Genomic DNA, 13998 nt, shown 5'->3' with positions numbered 1-13998 from the left:
TGCGTTGGTGGGCGGGGCCACAGTCAGACCTGATGTCTGCCCCCAGCCCACCGCTGGGGCCACAGTCAGACTGGTGTGTGCCTTCTCTTCCCCTCTCCTAGGGGCGGGATTCACTGTGGGGTGGCGTTGCCCGTCTGAGCTGCTTGCACACTGCCAGGCTTGTGGTGTTGGGGATCTGGCGTATTAGCTGGGGTGGATCAGCAGGGTGCACAGGGGCGGGTGGGGCAGGCTCAACTCGCTTTTCCTTCAGAGATGCGCTTCGGGAGGGCCCTGCGGCACCGGGAGGGAGTCAGACCCGCCAGAGGGATGGATCTGCAGAAGCACAGCGTTGGGTGTTTGCGCCGTGCGAGCGAGTTCCCTGGTAGGAACTGGTTCCCTTTGGGATTTTGGCTGGGGGATGGGCGAGGGAGATGGCGCTGGCGAGCACCTTTGTTCCCCGCCAAGCTGAGCTCTGTCATCCAGGGTTCAACAACTCTCCCTCCCGTTGTCCTCCAGCCCTCCCGTTCTCCGAGCAGAGCTGTTAGCTTATAACCTTCCAGATGTCAAGTCCTGCTTGCTGTCGGAACATAGTCCGTCAGGCCCCTCCGCTTTTGCCTGCCAGACTCGGGGGCTCTGATGGCCGGCGGGCCGCCCCTCCTCCCGGGCTCCCTCCTGCCAGTCCGTGGAGTGCGCACCGCCTCTCCACCCTTGCTACCCTCTTCCGTGGGCCTCTTGTCTGCACTTGGCTCCAGAGACTCCATTCTGCTAGTCTCCTGTCGGTTTTCTGGGTTATTTAGGCAGGTGTAGGTGGAATCTAAGTGATCATCAGGATGCGCGGTGAGCCCAACGTCCTCCTACGCCGCCGTCTTCCCCGAAGGACCCCTGATTTCATTTATTAATTTAAATGAATTTTGGTGGGTTTTAGGGTTTTCTGTAAATTATATCATGTCATCTGAAAATAGTGACAGTCTTACTTCTTCCTTTCTGAATGGATGCCTTTTATTTCTTTTTTTGCCTAATTACTCTAGCTAGGACTTCCAGTAGTAAGTTGTTGAATAAAAGTAGTGAATGTGGGAATTCTTATCTTGGTCATAATCTTTATTATTGAGTATAAAGTTGGTGTGGGCTGGTGATGTATAGGCTTTATCACATTGAGGTGTGTTCCCTCTACATCCACTTTGTTGAGAGTTTCTTCATAAAAGATATTGAATTTTATCAAATGCTCTCTGTGCATTATAGAGATGATCATATAATTTTTATCCTTCATTTTATTAATGTGTTGTATCATAATGATTTGTGGATGTTGCAGTATCCTTGTATCCCTGGGATGAGTCCTACTCTCTTTTTTCTTGGTGAATCTAAAGGTTTGTCAATTTTGTTTATCTTTTCAATTTTGTTTATCTTTTGTTTGTCTTTGTTTATAATTTTCAAAATTATGCTTTTAGATTTATTTATCTTTCTTATTGATATTTCTATTAATATTTTCTATTTTAAGCCTTTATTTCAGTTATTTCCATTCAATCTTTGTCATTTACTACCTTCTATTAACTTTAGGCTTTGTTCTTCATTTTCTAGCTAGTCTAACATGTCACAATGTATTGAGTACATTTACATTTAAAGTAATTATTGCTAGGAGTGTACTTATTGCCGTTTTGTTGGTTGTTTTCCCAGTGTTTTGTAATTCCTTTTGTCCTTTCTTCTTTTGCTCTATTCCTTCATGATTTGATTATTTTCTGCAGAGTATGCCTAGATTCCTTTCTCTTTAATTTTTGTGCATCTACCAAAAGTTTTTCCTTTGTGGTTACTACAAGGATTCCATAAAACAACTTGTAACAGTCTACTTTAACTTGAAAGAACTTAACTTTGATTGTATTCTAAATACAATCTTTTCACTCCCCCCATGTTTATCTTTTTGATGTCACAATTTCCATGTTTTGTGGATTATTTTTTTCTTTCTTTCTTTCTTTTTTAAAATTTGTTTATGTCTATGTATTTATTTTGAGAGAGAGACAGAACATGAGTGGGTTAGGGGCAGAGAGAGAGGGAAACACAGAATCTGAAGCAGGCTCCAGGCTTCGAGCTGTCAGCACAGAGCCCAATGTGGGACTCAAACCCACAAACCGTGAGATTGTGACCCGAGCTGAAGTTGGACACTTATCCAACTGAGCCACCCAGGTGCCCCATGTATTCTTTAATAAATTATTGTAGTCATACTTATTTTTACTTCTGTTGCCTCTTAAACTTGTTACTAACTTTATAATTGACTTTACAACATTAGATTATTTTGAATTTTACTGTATATTTACCTTTATCAATGATATTTATACTCTATATGTTTTCCTGTTACTAATTAGCACCCTTTACCTCAACTTAAAGAGTTCCCATTAACAGTTCTTGTAATGCTGGTCTAGTGGTGATTAACTTCTTTGGCTTTTGCTTGTCTGGAAAACTTTGTATCTCTCTATGCACCAAGTTCTTTTTCTCTTGCTGCTTTTTAGATTCTCTCCCTGTCTTTTAACTTTTGACATTTTAACTATAACGTGCATTGGTGTGGCTTTCTTTGAGTTCATCTTATTTGCAACGTATAGACTTCCTGAATCTGTATGTCTAGTTCTTCCCCCAGGATAGGGAAATGTTCAGTCATTATTTCTTCAAAGAAGATTTCTGCTCCTTTTTCTCTTCTTCTGGACATCCTATAGGGTACATGTTTGTCTGCTGAGGGTGTCCCGTCAGGCCCCATCATACTCTTTTTAATTCTTTTTTCTTTGTGCTGCTTTGATTGGGTGAGTTCCCCCAGCCTGTCTTTAAGTTTACTGATCCTTTCTTCTATTTCCTCTAGTCTGCTGTTGAAACTCTTTATTGTATTTTTCAGTACAATTATTGTATTCCTCAGCTCTAAGATTTCTACTTGGTACTTTCTTATATTTTCTATCTCCATTGAAATTCTCCCTGTGCTTATTTGTTCTTCTCCCAAGCTTAGTGAGGATATTTACAACCATTATTTTGAACTCTTTATCAGGTAAAGCATTTATTTTCAAGTCATTAAAGTCTTTTTCTGAGGTTTTATCTTGTTCTTTCATTTTTAATATATTCCTCAGTTTCTTAATTTTCCTTGCCCCTCTGTGTTGGTTTCTGTACATTAGAAAAAGCAGTCACCTCTGTTAGTCTTGAAGGAATGGGCTTACTTAGGAGATAATCATTACTCTTCAACCCTAGCGTAGTTTGTATCTTGTGCTTGTCTAATCAGTCAGCTTTATTTTTATTAATTCCCAGTAGTTGAATGTGTCAAGACCTGTCCGTGTCCCAAAGGGGAGGAGGATCTCAGTCAGCACCTAGATTCAGGCTGATTGGAAGACTGGCCCACAAGCAGCAATGTTTAAAGTATGCAAATATACCTCTTTCAAGAGAAGACTGGGTTGTGTCTGTTCCTTCTATACTGACCAATGGAGTGTTAGCCAGTTAACTGTTTTTTGGGGCACCTGGCTGGCTCAGTTGGTTGAACATCTGACTTCAGCTCAGGTCATCGCATCAAAGCGTCACGTCGAGCTCTGTGCTGACAGTGCAGAGCCTGCTTGGGATTCTCTCTCTTTCACTTTCTCTGTGCCCCTCCTCCACTCACGATTTCTCTCTCTCTCAAAAATAAATAAATAAACTTAAAAAAAAAAAGAAACATTTCTTTATCTGTCATCATCTCTTTGAATTCATGAATACAAGCTCTGCTGGCCATAAGAGGCAGGAAATCAAGGGGAAATACCTGGGCATCAAACACAAATGCCAGAGCATCAGATGCAAAAACTGGGCAAGAGATGTGTGTATAGCTCTCTTCTAGCAGATACCAGCACTCTAGAGTGCAGCAAAGACATAGTTGTAGTCCCTGGAGGTCTCTAACAAGGATTAGAGTTGGGCCTTACTTGTCTGTTTAATGAGAAGCCTGCCTCTCAGTCCTCAGGTATGAAGACAGGCTGCTAGGGCTCTTTCACAGAAAAAGTATATTCTTTATTCTCCTGCCTCTCTGCAGCACCCTGGGGTGGTAGTCAGTTAAGAACACTTTCTCCGTCTGTTACAGTCCTGGGGGACCCACAGTCATAAGCAGAGTGCACCACCAGAGCCAGGCAATCTAGAGGTAAGTCCTGCCTGACAACCACAGAAGTGAGGGCACCATAAAAAAAGCATAAGCTCCTTTCCTAGAGATACCTTTGACCTGGAGCAAAGCCGAAGAAGATCACAAGGATGGCCTCCAGTGGCCTCTATCCCCAGAGAACACCTAAGTAGGCCCCTAGATGTGTGCCAAGCCACAAGTCTGCTCCTCAAGCCAAAATTCCGGGAAAGGCTGTCAGGCCTCTTTCGTAGAAAAAACTGAGTGTATAGTTCAGTCTGTATATACAGTGTGCCCTTGCGGTGGTGGCCAGCGCTGAACTTTTTGCAGTCCCATGGGAACCGTGAATACAAACCCCACGGACCATTAGATCAAAGAATGTCCCCTGGGTGGCAGCCACGAAATCCAGTGCACCGGACATAGAAGCTGGGGCACCAGATCTTTGTCCAGATTTCCCTCCAGGAGTTACCAGTGCCCTGCAGCGCAGCAGAAGGAGGACCTGAAGATAGTGCCTATTCTCCAAGTTCCCTGTAGAGGATTATGGTTGGCCCTCAGTTGTCTTTTTAATTAGAAGTCTGCCCTCAGGCCACAGCAACAAAGATTAATCAGATTGGCCTTTTCCAGAGAAAGGTGGGTGCTTCAGTCTGGGCACTCTCCTGTGCCTTGGGGGTGGTGGCCTGTTAATAAGTCTTTCTTTATTTGTTACAGTCCTGTAGGACCCACTAGCCACTACAGCCATGTGATCTAGGGGTATCTCCTTGGTGGTGGCTGCAAAATTCAGAGAGTGTCTGAGGGAGGGTCTAAGCTCCTTTCCTGGAGATACCAGGGAGCAATTAGCAAATTGTGCCAATGAGGCAAAAGGAGAGCATAAAGATGGTGACTGCTGGTCTCTGTCTTTGAGGAGAGTTTTACTAAGCCCCTAGATGTGTTTTACATTAAATGCTTACCCCTCAGAGCGGAGCCTTAAGGTAGGCAAATAAGGCTCTTTCACAGAAAGTCTGGGCACTTTTCAGGTGGCTTCCTCTATGCTGGACCCTGGGGTGGGTGAGTGCCTGTGGACCCTTTAAGAGCTGTTTCTCACTTAGCTGTAGCTTGTGGGTCCTTGTGGACACAAGCCCTGTTGGCTTTCAAAGCTAGATGCTTTGGGGGCTTGTCTGTCAGGTGTAGATATTAAAATCAGGGTGCCAGATGTAAGGCTCAGACACTTCACTCCTCAGGGAGAAGCTTGGGGTTTTGAATTCCCTCCCAATTGTGGGTCATCATGCTGGGGATGAGGTTTAGGGTCAGATCGTATCTCAGTTTCTTCCATCTACTTTGATGTGAGCTTTTTCTCATTTGCCCAGTGTGTAGGAATCACTCAGTTATTTTTTTGGAGAGGTTTTTTTTTCTTTTGCCCCCACACAAAATTACTCTGTATGTAACTGTAGATTCAGTGTGTCCAAGGGAAGAGGTGTGTTCAGGATCTCCTACCTCTCCATCTTGAACCACTTCCATAAAGAAAATATTTAATCGTGTTTCTGGTTGGCTTATGGAAATGGTAGATCAGCTCAACTGGATCTGGATCTCACCAAGTTTATTCCAGAAGGGGCCTTATGAAGTTCTTGTGGACAAGATGGGGAAATGGACCAGTTAGATGGTTTATGAGATAGTTTGAAACTTCGTTAAGTAAACTTACCCGAGTATCAGATTCAGGACTTTGTTCTCAAGCCTATTTCATTACTCCTTTGTGTTATCAGGTAGTTTAGTGATTTAGGGGAAACACAGTACAAATTCACAAGTGGGATTATTCAGGGGGTCATGACAGTGAATCTGCATTAGCACAGATTCATCATTCAAAAAGGATCCTCTGTTAAATCTAATAATGTGACATTTAGTAGTGATAACTATAAGATCCTGGGTATAAGTCAAAGGAATCAGATGTACAAGTACAGACAGATTAGAAAGAATTTTAAAAGTTGGTGAATATTTTAATCAATTTTGAGATCAGTTTGAGTCAAAACTATGACAGAACCACCACTACTGTTAATGAGACCACGCCCTGCATCGATAGAAATCTAAGGTAGAATGAGGCTGTTCTAAATTTTGCCCATCCCAGTGCTGATCAGACCATATATGAAATATTATATTTGCTTCAGAGATGATATTCTAAAAGCGTAAAACATGTTTTAGTATGCCCAGATGAGAGAAGAATATGGCAAAGGGATTCAAGCCTGTCATAATAATAATACCTACTTTAATTTTACCCCCTTTGTATACCTCTTGAAAACAAATCTCAGTGGACTGTTTTATTTAATTAATGCCATTTTTTAAAATTAGTATTAACAAATCAGCTAACATACAGAGTAGTCTTGGCTTCAGGAGTAGATTCCCTTGATACATCACTCACATACAACACCCAATACTCCTCACTTGACAAGTGCCCTCCTCGATGCCCACCACCTATTTTTCCCATCCTCTCAACCCCCCACTTCCATCAACCCTCAGGTTCTATCTCAGGGCCTCGTATGATTTGCCTTCCCCTCTGTTTGTATCTTCTTTTTTCCTTCCCTTCCCCGATGGTCACCTGTAAAGTTTCTCAATTTCCACGTATGAGTGAAATAATATATCTGTCTTTCTCTGACTGACCTTCTGATTCCATCCACATTGTTGCAAATGGCAGGATTTCATTCTTTTTCGTCGCCGAGTAGTATTCCATTGTGTAAATATACCATGTCTTCATTATCCATTCATCAGTGATGGAAATTTGGGCTCTTTCCATAATTTGACTATTGTTGATAGTGCTGCTATCGTGTGGCCCTATGAATCAACCCTCCTGTGTCCTTTGAATAAATTCCTAGTAGTATAAGCACTGGATCATAGGGTAATTCAATTTTTAATTTTTTGAGGAGCCTCCACGCTGTTTTCCAGGGTGGCGCACCAATTTGCACACCCACCAACTGTGCAAGAGGGTTCCCCTTTCTCCATATCCTCGCCAACATCTGTTGTTTCCTGAGTTGTTAATTTTAGCCACTCTGGTATGAGGTGGTATCTCAGTGTGGCTTTGATCCGTATTTCCCTGATAATGAGCAATGTTGAGCATCTTTTCATGTGTCTGTTTGCCATCTGGATGTCTTCTTTGGAAAAGTGTCTATTTGTATCTCCTGCCTGTTTCTTCACTGGATTATTTGTTTTTCAGGTGTTGAGTTTGGTAAGTTCTTTATGGATTTTGGATACTAGCCCTTTATCCAATATGTCATTTGCAAACATCTTCTCCCATTCTGTCGGCTGCCTTTTAGTTTCGTTGATTGTTTCCTTTGCTGTGTAGAAGCTTTTTATCTTGATGAGGTCCCGATAGTTCCGTTTTGCTTTTATTTCTCTTGCCTTTGGAAACATGTCAAGTAAGAAGTTTCTATGGCCAAGGTCAAAGAGGTTGCTGCCTTGTTTGCTCCTGTAGGATTTTGATGGATTCCTGTTTAACACTGACCTAACATTAGCATTAGGTCCTTCATCCATTTTGAATTTATTTTTGTGTATGTTGTAAGAAAGTGGTCCAGTTTCTTTCTTCTGCATGTTGCTGTCCAGTTCTCCCAAGCACCGTTTGCTGAAGAAACTATCTCTATTCCATTGGATACCCTTTCCTGCTTTGTCAAAGATTAGTTGGCCATAAATTTGTATGTCCATTTCTGGGTTCTCTTTTCTATTTCACTGGTCTGTGCGTCTGTTTTTGTGCCAATACCATACTGTCTTTATGATTACAGCTATGTAAAACAGGCTAAAGTCTGGGATTGTGATGCCTCCAGCTTTGGTTTTCTTTTTCCACATTACTTCAGCTATTCAGGATCTTTTGTGGTTCCATACAAATTTTAGGATTATTTCTTCTAGCTCTGTGAAGAATGCTGATGCCATTTAGATTGAGATGGCTAGAATGTGTAGATTGTTTTGGGTAATATCAACATTTTAACAATATTTGTTCTTCTAATCCATGAGCATGGAATGTTTTCCATTTCTTTGTGTCTTCTTCAATGTCATTCATCAATTTTCTATAGTTTTCAGCAAACAGATAATTTGCCTCTTTGGTTAAGTTTATTCCTAGGTAATTTATGGTCCTTGGTGCAATTGAGAATGGGATCAATTCCTTTCTGTTGCTTCATTATTGGTGTACAGAAATGCAACAGATTTCTGTACATTGATTTTATATCCTGAAAATTTGCTGAATTCATGTATCAGCTCTACCAGTTTTTCGGTGGGGTGTCTCGGATTTTCCATGCAGAGTGTCATGTCATCTGCAAAGAGTGAAAATTTGACTGCTTGTCTGCCAATTTCGATACATTTTATTTTGCATTGTTGTCTGAATGTTGAGGCTAGGAGTTCTAATACCATGTTAAACAACAGGGGTGACAGCGGATATCCCTGTCATGTTCCTGATCTCAGGGGCAAAGCTCTCAGTTTTTCCCCATTGTGAATTGTATTAGCTGTGGGCCTTTCATATATGGCTTTTATGATGTTAAGGTATGTTCCTTCTATCCTTACTTTCTTGAGTGTTTTTATTACAAAAGGATGCTATATTTTGTCCAATGCTTTTTCTGCATCTATTCACAGGAGCATATGGTTCTTATCTTTTTCTCTGTTAATGTGATGTATGATGTTGATTGATTTGTGAATATTGAACCAGACCTACAGCCCAGGAATGAATCCCAGTTGATTATGATGAATAATTGTTTTAATACACTGTTGAAGTCAATTTGCTAGTATCTTGATGAGAATTTCTGCATCCATGTTCATCGGGGATATTGGCCTGTAATTCTGCTCTTCAGTGGGGCCTTTGTCTGGTTTGGGCGTCAAGGTAATGCTGGCTTCATAGAATGAGTCTGGAGGATTTCCTTCCATTTCTATTTTTTGGAACAACTTGAGATGAGGTCTTAATTCCGCTTTAAATGTCTGGTAGAATTCCCCTAGGAAGCAATCTAACCCCGGACTCCTACTTGTTGGGAGATTTTTGATAACCAGTTCAATTTCTTCACTGCTTATGGGTCTGTTCAAATTTTCTATGTCCTCCCATTTGAATTTTGGTAGTGTGTGAGTTTCTAGGAATTTGTCCACTTCTTCCAGATTGTCCAGTTTGTTGGCATATAATTTTTCATAATGTTCTTCAATAATTGTTTGTATTTGTGTGGTGTTGGTTGTGATCTCTCCTCCTTCATTCGTAATTTTATCTATTTGGGTCCTTTCTCTTTTCTTTTTGAGAAGTCAGGCTACAGGGTTATCGATTTTGTTTATTCTTTCAAAAAATCAACTCTTACATTCATTAATCCATTCCAATGTGGTTTTTTTTGTTTTTTAAGGTTGTTTTTTTTTTTGATTGTATACTGTTTATTTCTGCTCTAATCTTTGTTATTTCTCTCCTTCTTCTGGCTTTGGGCTTTCATTGCTGCTGCCTTTCTAGTTCCTTTAGGTGTGAGGTTAGGTTGTATATTTAGGACCTTTCTTGCTTCTTGAAATAGGTCTGAACTGCAATATACTTTCCTCTTAGGACTGCCTTTGTTGCATCCCAAGGGGTGTGAACTGTCGTATTTTCATTTTCATTTACCTGCATATATTTTTTAAATTTTTGTTTAATTTCCTGGTTGATCCATTCATTCTTCAGTAGGAGGTCCTTTAACCTTCACGCATTTGGGGGCTTTCCAAATTTTTTCTTGTGGTTGATTTCAAGCTTCATAACATTGTGATCCGAAAATGTGCATGGTATGATCTCAGTCCTTTTATATATTCTGTTTTGTGACCCAGTATGTGATCTATTTTGGAGAATGTCCAAGTGGTCCATCTGGTCCAATGTGTCCTTCAGAGCCATTGTTTCCTTATTGATTTTCTGCCTAGATGATATGTCCATTGCTGTAAGTGGAGTACTAAAGTCCCCTTCAAACATGGTATTATTATCTATACATTTATTTATGTTTGTAATTACACGATTTATATATTTGGATGCTGTCACATTGGGGACATAGATTTTTACAACTGTTGTCTCTTCTTGATGAATAGACCCCTTAATTATGATAAAATGCTATTTTTCATCTCCTATTACAGTCTTTCTTTTAAAATCTGGTTTGTCTGGTATAAGTATGGCTACTGCGGCTTTCTTTTGCCATCTAGTACCATGACACAAGGTTTTCCATCCCCTCACTTTCAATCTGCAGTTGTCCTCAGGACTAAAATGAGTCTCTTGTAGGCAGCATGTAAATGGATCTTTTTTTTTTTTTAACCCGTGGTGAAACCCTATGTCTTTTCATTGGAGTATTTAGTCCATTTACATCAGAGTGATTATTGAAAGATACGAATTCAGTGTCATTGTGTTACCTGTAGGTTTCGTGCTTGTGGTGATGTCTCTGGTCCTTTGTAGTCTTTGCTGCTTTCCACTCACAGAGTCTCCCTTAGAATCTCCTACAGGGCTGGTTTAGTGGTCATGAACTCCTTTCGTTATTTTTTGTCTGGGAAAGCCTTTATCTCTCCTTCAATTATAATGACAGCCTTGCCAGATAATTGATTCTTGGCTGCATATTTTTCCTATTCAGCACATTTAATGTTTCCTACCCTCCCTCCTGGCCTGCCAAGTTTCAGTGGATAGGTCTGTTACTGCCCTTACATGTCTACCCTGGCTCTCATTTCTTCCTGGAATTTCTTTTCAGGAGAATTCTTCCATCTCATCATTTTGGCCTGGTTTCTGTCCTTATGTGTTTTAATAGTTTGTTATATGTCCTGCACCTGTGAGAACTATATTTAAAAGGGGTCATACACTGTCCAGGGCCTGGCACTTCAGGAATTGCATTTGGAGTGTGTTGCATGCCCTCCTTTGTTGTGTATTTGGTTGCTGTAACCCACCAAACAGTCTTCTATAAGGCTCCTCCTTACTTGCAGTGGTGGATAGTTTAGACCCTCCACCAGGGGTGCTTTGATTTTTCATTGAAGTATCCCTAGAAAGATGAGAGGGCAGGGGACCTAATCCCATACAAAGAAAAAAATGAAAGGTCTGAAAAAAGGACCAAGCAGAGAATCAAAGAAGCTATAAGGCTTAATCCAGAGAGAAAGAAAGGAAAAGAAAGAAGGAGATATAGAAAAACTGTAAAAAAATAAAGTAAAAATGCTTGATTAAACAGACAAACAAACAAAGCAGAAAAATAGAGAAAAGACAAAATATATATATTTATAAGAATTGACCAAAAATCAGATCAGAAACTAAGAGCCTGATTCCAAAGGAAAAAAAAGAAGATGGTTGAAAGAAATGATGAGAAAAGACAAGAGATGGAAAGAAAAGGAAAGAGGAAAAGAAAAGAAAAAAGGGCAACAGACTAACATACACAACTGCAGGACAGTTGTCTGTTGGTGTCTGGGACCTACGGCTGTGCTGGTCCGGAGAAGAGGTCATCTGTTTCACTCAGTGTCAGTTCTGCTCCAGTAGATGAGCAGTTTCGGGCACACAGGGGTGGGGCTTCATGTAAGCAGATCACGACTGTGCTGGGGTCTTTTTCCCTGAAGCCCCACCATGTTGGTGATGGGGAAGAAAATGATGACACCCCAGTCTCAACCACACTGTTCAGGCAGGCCTCACACAGTAGCGCAGGCAGGTGGCTTGTCTTGCTCCACACTTCTCCCACACTTCTAGGTGCTCAGCTGGGATTCAAAACCCGATATAGTAATGGATCCTGCACCATAGGCACTTGGTTCTGGGGTAGTGCCATTCTGCACTGCTAATATGGCTGACGACTGCAGGGTCTTTTGTCTTTGAGGGTGCAATATATCCCACAGTATTCGACGGAGGGGACTGTTCTCTCCTAGTGTGCCCCTGAGATTGCCACTGCTCTCCTCCTCCCCAGGCACATGCACGTGACAGTGGCTTTGGTCCAGAGAATGGCACACACTTTTGAAAACTCTGATCTTCAGCTCCTTTGGCTGTTTTCAAAGTAAAGACTGGCACTCTCCATATTTCTTATTCCCCAGTCCGTGATCTGGAGGTTTTTCTCTTGTCCTAACTTACGTTAGGGCAATCCACAGCTTCTCTTTCTCTCCCTTTTTTCTCTCTATGGATCCCTGCCTTCCACGCCCATGCTGTTTCATCTCCCTCAGTTTGCATACAAGCACCTCTGTCCCACCAAGCTGTCTCCCTCCACCTGTGCAGATTTTTCTGTCACTCCGCAGATAGATTTCCAAGTGTTCTGACCCCAATACAGCTGTGTTTCCGGGATGAGGGAAATCCTCGAACCCTTACTTCTCCACCATCTTAACTCCTAATTGATAACATTTGAAACACTAGAATAACCAGTGCTGTTCTGAAATCAGACCCCCAGGGTTCAAATCCCTCCTTTACAATTTTACGGGTAATTTAACTGAGTACTTTAAGACTCAATTCTTGCAAATCCAAAGAGTGAAGCTTGCCCAAGATTGTTAAATGACACACATCTTGATGTCTCATGATGAAATTCATCCAAGGATAAAGAGAAAATAATCTAAATCTTCAAAAAGTCATGGGGGGAAAAAACTACACGGTTACTGAAAAGGAAAAAAACTAAATGAGCTTTTTAGTCTCAACCTTGGAAGCTTCAAAAATGTGGAGGGAAAAATCTATCCATGAGAGACATGGGCTGTAGGCCAAAAATCTATATCTAGAGAAGGTATCATATACAAATTTTTGTTAAAGAAAAACATCAGTATATACAAGGATTCAAAGGGTATGATCCACATAACAAGTCAGCTTAAACTACTAGAAACTTTCTCTAATCAAACAAGAAGAAAATGATCAGTGTACTTAAAAAAGATGAAGATGATAATTAATACTTGGTATGCGTGTGTGTGTGTGTGTGTGTGTGTGTGTGTGTTTTGGAACTTGGGTTCATGCGTTGTACAAGGTTTGTAATAGAATAATTTTATGGGAAAAACCCAATACTGGTCTGGTATTAAAGTCCTAAATTATCTCTATGTCATCAAATGAAAAGGGGAAACTTTTCTGGAAAATATTATACATAAATGTGTTGTAACAACATAACACTTAAATATATGTCAAAAATATTCCGTATATAAGAATATCTCAGTAAAATGCAATTATGTTATACCTCAATTAAAATATGACATTTTGGTGTTTAAAAAGAATTGAACTATGGTTGCATTAAATGTTCGTTTTTATTGAAAAAATATATATATTGGGGACATAAATGACATATTGTTAAACAATTGATATATATGATATATACCATTATAGTATGACATACTGTATGATAGTTTTAAACACTTCATCTATATGACAAGTGTCATATATATTGTGAAATATATATGACATCTTTAACACACCTCATATATATATGTCATACATATTACGACATATGTATGACGTAATTTAAAACTATTCCTTCTCCAATTAAAATTAGAATTAACAATATGGTGCCTGGGTGGCTTAGTTGTTAAGCATCTGACTTCGGCTCAGGTCATTATCTCACAGTTGGTGAGTTCGAGTTCCACGTCAGGTGAGCTCGTTGCCCCACTTTGGGTGAGCCAGTGCCCTGCTTCAGGTAAAACCACGACCCCCAGGTGAGCCCAGCTTTTCTCTCTCTCTCTCTCTTTACTCTCTCTGCTCTTCACTCACTTGCGCTGCCTCTCTCTCTAAAACAAAATTTAAAAAAATAACATTCAAATGTTTTCCACAATCTTAAGTATTTGGATATTGAAAAATAGTCCTTGTTTATTTCTCTGATTAAATGAAGAAGAGAACTTTCCTCAATGATTGGTTTGAGGGGTTAAGAAGAATGTAATTTTTCTGTATAATGTGATGAATGGAAAATTTTTGTGTTTTTATGTCTTACATTATTTTCAGTAAACAGAAAAATAAATTAATGAATGTTAATCTAAAAAAAAAATCTATCTTCCTACATTGAGTTGGTCTGAGAAGAAAAGATAGGGCTCTG

At 40.3% G+C, this 13998-nt stretch overlaps 1 protein-coding gene across 1 annotated transcript in view; it reads left to right on the top strand.

The window, feature by feature from the left end:
* The window catches only part of CFH (complement factor H), a 150556-nt gene that overhangs the window by 51655 nt on the left and 84903 nt on the right, over positions 1-13998 (top strand). The gene's annotated exons all lie outside the window — the stretch shown is intronic.

This window comes from Panthera tigris, chromosome F3 (genome assembly GCF_018350195.1).
Source record: "Panthera tigris isolate Pti1 chromosome F3, P.tigris_Pti1_mat1.1, whole genome shotgun sequence".
In the NCBI taxonomy this organism is placed as follows: Eukaryota; Metazoa; Chordata; class Mammalia; order Carnivora; family Felidae; genus Panthera; species Panthera tigris.
The sequence above is the reverse complement of the archived record's forward strand: the minus strand, read 5'-3'. Positions and strand labels throughout refer to the sequence as shown.